The 7992-nt window shown below is 39.4% G+C and overlaps 1 protein-coding gene across 2 annotated transcripts in view; it reads left to right on the top strand.

Annotated features, from left to right (window-relative positions):
- The first annotated feature begins 3886 nt into the window (after positions 1–3886).
- The window catches only part of LOC137181168 (synaptotagmin-2), a 31536-nt gene continuing 27430 nt past the window's right edge, over positions 3887–7992 (top strand). For both annotated transcript variants that reach the window (XM_067586678.1, XM_067586677.1), the window contains exons 1-2: positions 3887–4858; positions 4983–5007. The gene's annotated coding sequence lies outside the window, so the exon portion shown is untranslated. The remainder of the gene's footprint in view (positions 4859–4982; positions 5008–7992) is intronic.

The raw sequence follows: 7992 nt of genomic DNA, 5'->3' as shown, positions 1-7992 counted from the left end.
GATATCCTAAATCAGAAAGCTACAGTCTCTGGACATTCAGTCAATTACTTTCAACTACAGTTTCACTCAGTGGCTCAATGTATGAAGCCCTTTTGGCAGCAGACCAGAGAGATTCTGGAGACAGTAGCACTATTCATTTGGCTCATACAGACCCAAGAGGTACATAGCAGTATGCCAGGACTTCCATAATAATAATACCAGTCTATGATACTGATCTTGTAACTATTTGGCCATGGAGTTACTGGCATAGTGATACAGGGCAGGATGCCAGAATTATCCAGGTTACAGAGAGACATGGGTTCACACAGGGGCTGACAAATTTAGCCTCAGAACTCGCTCAGGTTATTTTGGGAACAAGCGGCTCGACCAGCAAAATGTGCTTTTTTGTTAGCTTACTAAATCACAGATGGAAATGGGAGGATTCAAATTCAGCAAATTGAATAATGCAAGTATTGTCTGAATTTTAAAGAACTGAAAACAGCAAAGTTTCCCCTCACATGACCTCAGTCGCCTCAGACTGCATTAACCAGCTTTCGGTGACAATTTTTTAATACAGACACCCTGAGTATCAATGTAGTAGACAGTAAGGAAGTGTGTTATATAATGAATGACCCAGCTCTGCAGATTGAGCTAAAAAATTGTGTGTGGTGTCCTCTAGTGTTGCAAGAAAGCAATGACATCTGCAAAAATGAGAGAATAGAAAAAGCCATGTAACCTGAAGTGGTGGAAAGTAACTAAATATTTTTTCTTAATTACTGCACTTTAGTACAGTTTTCCATAGTCTTTCCATTTTCTGCTTATTTATAATCCTACTCCATTGCATTTCAGAGACAAATGTTGTACTTTTCACTCCACTACATTTATTTTATAGCTTTCATTGCTGCAAAGTAAAACATATCATTTAATAAAATATGATGCATTGTTACCCATTAAACTATCCAATGGTATACAAAGTAGATAAAATGAGCTCCAGCACCACTAGCTACAACATTCAAATGTTACTTACTTAATAAAACATCTGTAGTAATCATAGTCCAGTAATATAATAAAGACTGATAAAGGTCATTTTCCTGCATAATGAGTACTTTCACCTTACTTAAAGTGCATTTTTCTGATAAATCTTCTATACTTTACCTTTTTTTAAAATGCAAAACTTGCACTTGTGATAGAGTATTTCTGTGACATTAAGCAACGGATCTGAACACTTCCATAATCACTAACATGTAAAGTCTGCTCATAAGTTTTCTACATTAAAATTCAGGACACAAAAAACTGAAAACATAAACTTAAGAGATTACTAAAGATGAAGACAGTTATGCTTTAGGTAGCTGCATTTACTTGTAATCATTTAAATAAATTACTCGAAATTGCTCGAATGACATTTTTTAAACATGTGAGGTATATTAGTTTCATATATGAACATATCTATATAAACATAACTGATTTAATGATGTTTCTAGGGGGTTTTAAACCTCCTCAGGGCAGGACCTAAATTAGACAGTAAGTATCTCGCTCCATGACCCGATTGCAGTGTGTCAGCATCCAGGGAGCAACCAGAAGTAGGCCTGAGACCCATTATGGCTCTAAGCCCACAGGTTAAAACTGCACGACGCAGCTTTGCACATAGACGGCCCAAAATGGCAGAAAAAGATAATAAATGTCAACACTCATGAGCAACAGCAGACATGTCTTGCCAATTTTGCTCATACTGTACAATAAAAAAAATCACAAATTACAGATTTGCCTCAAACACAGGACACACTCTATCTTTAGACCCTCAGTTTGGTAAAAAGGAAAAACAGGGAGAAATCCCAGGAGCAGATGAAGGATCTTGCTTCTGAGACAGGATTCCAATCAATGTCATACAGAGTAGGCACTAAATACAATAACAAAGTAGAATAGAAAGACAATATGAGGTCAATCAAGTGCTAACATATGTCGAGAACAGAGATCAGAGAAGACACTGAACATTTTCCAGTTGAAGTAATCTGCACACATTATTTTCATGTTTACCAACCGGTCATATAAGTGAAAGAGGAATTAAAGGATAGGTTCACAATTTTACATCTTAAAACAATAGTCAGGTGCCCATATGATCATTTAAACAGGTTTTGCTCACTGTAATCATTCCTCTTGTTCATACTGACCATTTAAATATCCCTTCCTAATGCACTTTAAATGTAAGTCATGGGAGACTAAATCTGCAGCTCTCAATTTGAACAAAAATGTATTCTAACGTTTATCTAAAGCTAATATGAGGCTTCACAGTCTAAATTGGTTAAATCAAGTGGATCCTCCAGTGTAATAGTCTTTTTAGTGCCATTTTTGTTACTTTCCCTCCACTGTGACTATGAAAGATATCCACTTTAACCCAGACTGCTGAAACTCATATTATCTTCTGATAAACTTTTTAATACATTTTTGTCCCCCATCACTTATATTGAAAGTGCATTAGGAAGGGATCTTTTAATAGCCAGTATGAACAGGATGAATGATTACAGCAAGGAAAACCTCTTTCAGTGTTCATGTGGGCACCTGACTATTGTTTTAAGACGGACAGAAAAATTGTGAACCTTAAATCTTAAACTCTTGATGTCAGTGAGTCTGGGTTTTTCTGTTCACTGCTGTTTGCATGAGAGATTGGATTTTTTTCTCTGTGTTTTGATGAATTGCTTCATGTAGGGGGTGTAGCAGTCCAATACCAGCGATTTATTTGGGCAAATGGTTCAAATCTGCAAAATCTAGTTTGAGGAAAACAGATTTTTTTTCACTTTTACATCTACATTTTGTGTTCTAGGCTGATCAGACTCCCTGCTTTATTTTTATGAAACTAGAACTGCTTCAGGTAAATATTCCATCTCTAATCTGTAATCTTCCACCTCTCCGTCTCTCTGTTTCATCTATTATGATTTATTGCTATAAAGTCCAGCACGAGGCAATCATAAAATATCCTCCGGCTGAATAATTGGATCCCATCAAAACTTTTTGATCCATCACTTCCCCCCTCGAGTGAGAAAAGAAATGAATAAGATGGAAAGTTCATAAACAGGCAGGATGCTTTAGTGATGCAGCATCTCTGACTCATCTGGCGGTGTTGTGCTGAGCACTCCCTTGTCGCTGCTATGTCAAGGGTAACGCCAAAGGCAATGAAATGGTGTGTCCCTCTTGAAGGGAGCCTGGCTGCCATTTGCTGCAGAGGTTTTGGCAAGGTTCCCAGAAGGTTTAATAAGTGTAATGGTGCAACTGGCACTCACACCACTGTCCTGTCTTTGCTTTTTGTTAAGAATTGTTGCGCTGCTAAATCAGCTGGATAGACTGTCTCAGTACATTTTTCATTTGTCTAAGCTTTAGACAGTCAGGACAGTATGAGGAAGTGATATTGTTCTGTCCAGTCGAAAGGCAATCTTTCTTACATCTTTTTGAACGTTTTCTACTATTAAAAGGCCAAATAATGTCCCACAGATCAGCTTAGTCACCAGATTTTATGTTTTTCATGCTTCACAGAGGCCGAATTAAACGCTGATTCTCCCCAATCAGCCATGTATTGTATGGATTTCCCTGGAGAAACCTGCAGTGGTAGTGTGATGCAGCTCTCTCCAGCTGTCCAGTGTAGGAAGGCAGGTAGTCTATTGATTTCAGATGGCAGAATGAGACTTCATTATGTCAATTTAATTAAAATCGAGGCACTGAATTGTTGAGTGGGAAAAGAAATTTCAATCAACAGCAAAAAAAAGTGCCTGGATATTCCAATATGTATGTTTAACTCCTAGATCACTTACAGTACATGTCTTTTCTTCTTATACAATATATTGAATGAATAATCCTAAAAGAAATGCTCAAAAAACATGTCAAGTTGTTGAGCTGAGTGTTTTGTTTGCAGGCAGCACTATGCTTGATATAACCTACAACATAAACACTGACTCCTACTTGACTTGTGAAATGTTGTCTAATTAGACGACTCAGTAATCTATGTCTCCCTGATGAGGCCGCAGCAGTGATCTGTGTCGGTCCTGCAGCTCATACCACCTTCTGCTGTTTTAAATTATTCATCAGTTACATGTTAGATGCCTGTAAACAAGGAAGGGAAGAACCAGCTGCCTTTTATGTTGCTGCTGAGTCTGCCGGAGGTTCACGGTTACTACTGCTGGAAAGAAAAAAAAAAAAAAAACTTCCCATCTGTGTTCTGCCTGCCTCTATACTGCAGCAAAACCAGCCCAAGCAGACGAGTAACACCCCCTCACCCATCCTCTCCTCTCCTCCTCCCTCCTCTCCTTCTATCCTCTACTGAGGTCCTCGCACCTCACTGCACTCAGGTTCCTGCAGAGTTCCTGCAGCAGGGAGGCACAAGACCTAAAACTGAGCTCTGTAAGAGCCACTGCAGACTGCTGTTTACCGTCTTCACCACTTCTTTCACTACTCATTGATTCCCTGCTTTTGCTATTTCCTCCCTCTCTCTTCCTCTCTCTCTCTTCCTCCCTTTCGTCCTGCGTCTAATTCTCAAAGCTCAGCACTCCCCATCTGTGTGTACCAAGGGAAAAAGTGAGCAAGAAAAAAAAAAAAGGAGGAGGAGCGCAGTTGTTAGTGCGCCACAGAAAATGTAAACCCCCCTCCACCCCTCCCCACCCAATTGATGACAAGGAGGGTTTTTATTGAGTAGCTCCTCAGCCAATGAACGAACAGTGCCGGGAAATACAGCAGTGAAACTGCACCGGCTGTGATGCTTTTTGCTGCTTGTCAGTGTGTTAGAACAATGTTAATCTTTCTGAGTGTTTCCTCTCCTCTCTACCAGATCTGACTTTTCTTCAGCAGCACCTTGAACCAAGGAAAGTCCAGTTTGGAAAGAACCACCTTCCCCCAGGTGAAACTGGGTTTTTTTGCAATGTCTTTTGAGAGTGGGATTAACCAAAGTGCAGATTGTTAAGATTTTTTTCTTCCTGTCAAGAGCTTATCTGACCTGTTCTCTGCTTCCACTCTTTGTTTAGGACGGCAGCACATCTCTCTTTAAAGGTAAGCTGCATATTTTTACTCTGTCTGTCCAGAACAGCATCATCAGTTACTGAGGCTTTGCTGTGTGCCAGGATGTCACAGAGGCACCTAGCCTCATTACACACATCCTGCCTGAACGTGGAGAAAAAAAAGCTCTGCAGAGAGAGAAAGGGAGAATAAACGGCTCAGGGGTAATTATAGCAGACAGTGTTACCGTTTTGCAGTCGCTCCTCATTTGAACGTGGGGAGTCTTACAGTAATAGCAAATCTGCCAGAGTGGAACTTTTACAGCATGCCGGTAAGTCCTCATGTCTGGTGCGTAGCATCATGTCGTGCTGCAGTATACTGTTACATAATAAAAACAAATGTGCGTATGTGAGGGCAGAACTTGAGATGCTTCTACTGTAGAAACATACAAGACATACTTTCTATTAGTGGAGTAAAATCCAGATGTAAATCACATTGTTAGAAATTGATTAAGAAAGAGAGATGTTTGATTTTTTAAAACACGGGGATATACATGTTCCTGAACAAGAGAACAAATAGGTGGAAAATAAGTTGCATTATGCTGATATATGATATGCACCTGATCATCATGGCTTTTCTAGGGCAGATGAATTTTTTACAGTGTGTCCATCTTTAGAGGGATGATGAGTGAGCTCACTGTTATACAGTAAAAGCTCTGGGGGAGTGCATGCAAAGTCAAATCTGCTGAGCCAGCAAGAGTGAAGGGCCCTCGTAGGAGTCTGCAGAGATCCTTGTGTTGAAATGAATCTGTGAATCGTCCTGTTTGCAGTTTACATAAAGTCTTTTGATACCTTTTCTTTTAATGTTTTGTACTAAAATATGTGATGGATGGTAGTTGAAGGCAAAAGCTCACTAACGTGCATTTAAATTTTCCGCATTACAGCCACTAATGGACACAGATTACCTTGTCAGTCAGTCTGCAGTTTGACATTCTTGTCGTTTTCTTGTCATTAAAGCAGCACATTCACTTATTTTTGTCCTCACATGCATTTTGCTTGGATGGATATTGCTCTGTATTCCGTATGAATCACAAAAGATTTTATGTTTAGCCACAGATATGGGTGAATGCAATACATGTTATCATCATGTCATGTATGCTCCTGGTCTGCTTATGATGCAGTGAACAGATCAGGGGATGCAGCGGTCCCCAGAGGTGTTTTGAGTTCTGTACATGACTGGGACAATCCTAAGTGCGTGCGCCAAATGAGGGCTTCCTTTTGGCACAGCAGAGGTGAATTAAGGGGTGTGTAGCTGCAGTATGTCTCAACATTTTACACATATACTCTCCTCTCCTCCCACCTACAGTCTGTACTTGCCTTTGTGCATTTTGTGCTCCAATTGATGTTGAACGTTTCACCTCTTATTATTAACTCTTATTATAACAATTAACTATTAATAATTATTAAGTCTTTGCTTGAAATGCATTAATAATGTCAGATGAAGTATTTTTAAACTGTGTGGAGGGATGTTGGGCGATGACAAACATTCTGTCAAGAGAAAATATAATTTTGCATTTGAAGTAGTGCTTTCTTGCTGAATTAGCATTTAGCTGCACTCTGAAGGAGGATTAGTCATACAGTTATTGTATGTCGTCTGTGCTTGGTGTCTGGCGATGAAATCAGCATTACTATACATTTCTTAGATGAGATTATATAATAATGTGTCCCCTTTATATGAGACTTATCAAGCTTCACTCACAAACATATTCAAGCACGCTTTTTCATTTTATCTTGATTGACATAAATGCATCGTCGTCTTTGGTTTTGTCTTGTTGGCACGACAATTACTGAATGTCCTGGTGTCCACCCACATTGCATCAATGACAGGAATGGTTGAAAACAGCCTCCTGAAACTACCAGCAGGTTTAGTAGGCCACTACTGGTCCATATATATGTGACTGCATAATTGTAATGTGTATTCAGTGGCTTACTTAACAGTCAGTTGAAAGGCTGATGAGTGTTAGAAATCAAAATTTCAATAATGTTCTCTTCCTTTTTGTAGACAGCTGCAGTTTTCAAATCATCTTTGAGTTTCTACATCTCAGCTCCTCCTGAGGAGAGGTGTGCATGCCCGCAGCACTTCAGCTGCCTGATGGTTCATGAAATGGGATTCTGTCCTGCAGCCTGTAATCCTGTCCTATATCACTGTGCATGAAACACACTGAATGTAGCAATCACAGCAATAGGTTTATTTATTGATGTTTTTTTAAATACTCTACACAGACATTTTCCCCTTGAGCTACCATAGGTACTGTGAAACGTACAGCACTAAAAATATAGCATGCCTTCATAAGCACTAGCACTGACTATACTCAATAACAAAGTCACATTTGATGATGTTGAGAGTTATTTTGACAGCTATCACAGACAGTGATGTCTGACAGTGATGTTTTGCAGACTGTGAAGGCTTCCCTGTGAAAGTTGCTGAACCGTTGTCTTTGCTGGTGCTGCAGTGCGATTTCTGTCAGTTGAATGTCATCAGCACAACACTTCTCTGCCTGAGGATATAGTCAAATGGATTTCTGCTATTGTGTTGATTTGCCGTGTGAAAGAAAAAACGGACGTCAATGCTAAACCTTTGGTGACCTTCAAGATGGAAAACGCTACAAGCACTTAAGTCTTGGAGGACCAGACTATGGAGCACATGGAGGAAAAGGGAGAGAGAAAGCCAAGTCATCACACAGAGTGGGATAACGATAGAGTGAGAAGAAGCCATACAGATTTAATGGGAAAGTGTAGGACCAGAACTGGATTTTCTGTGAGTATATAAGGATCTGGTTGACTTTATGAACCCTATTGTATAAACACAAAATCTGACTACTGAAAAGGAATCCAGGGTGACGCTTCACTAAAAGGGTTTTTGATTTAAAGTATGATTTGAAGAACTTAGAATAAAATAATAATCTATGTAATCAGTATTTACTCATTATGATCTGATAGAAGAAGCTGATCAAAGTGTATAATCATAGAGGGATTGTGA

Source organism: Thunnus thynnus, chromosome 4, assembly GCF_963924715.1.
Source record: "Thunnus thynnus chromosome 4, fThuThy2.1, whole genome shotgun sequence".
Lineage (NCBI taxonomy): Eukaryota > Metazoa > Chordata > Actinopteri > Scombriformes > Scombridae > Thunnus > Thunnus thynnus.
The sequence above is the reverse complement of the archived record's forward strand: the minus strand, read 5'-3'. Positions and strand labels throughout refer to the sequence as shown.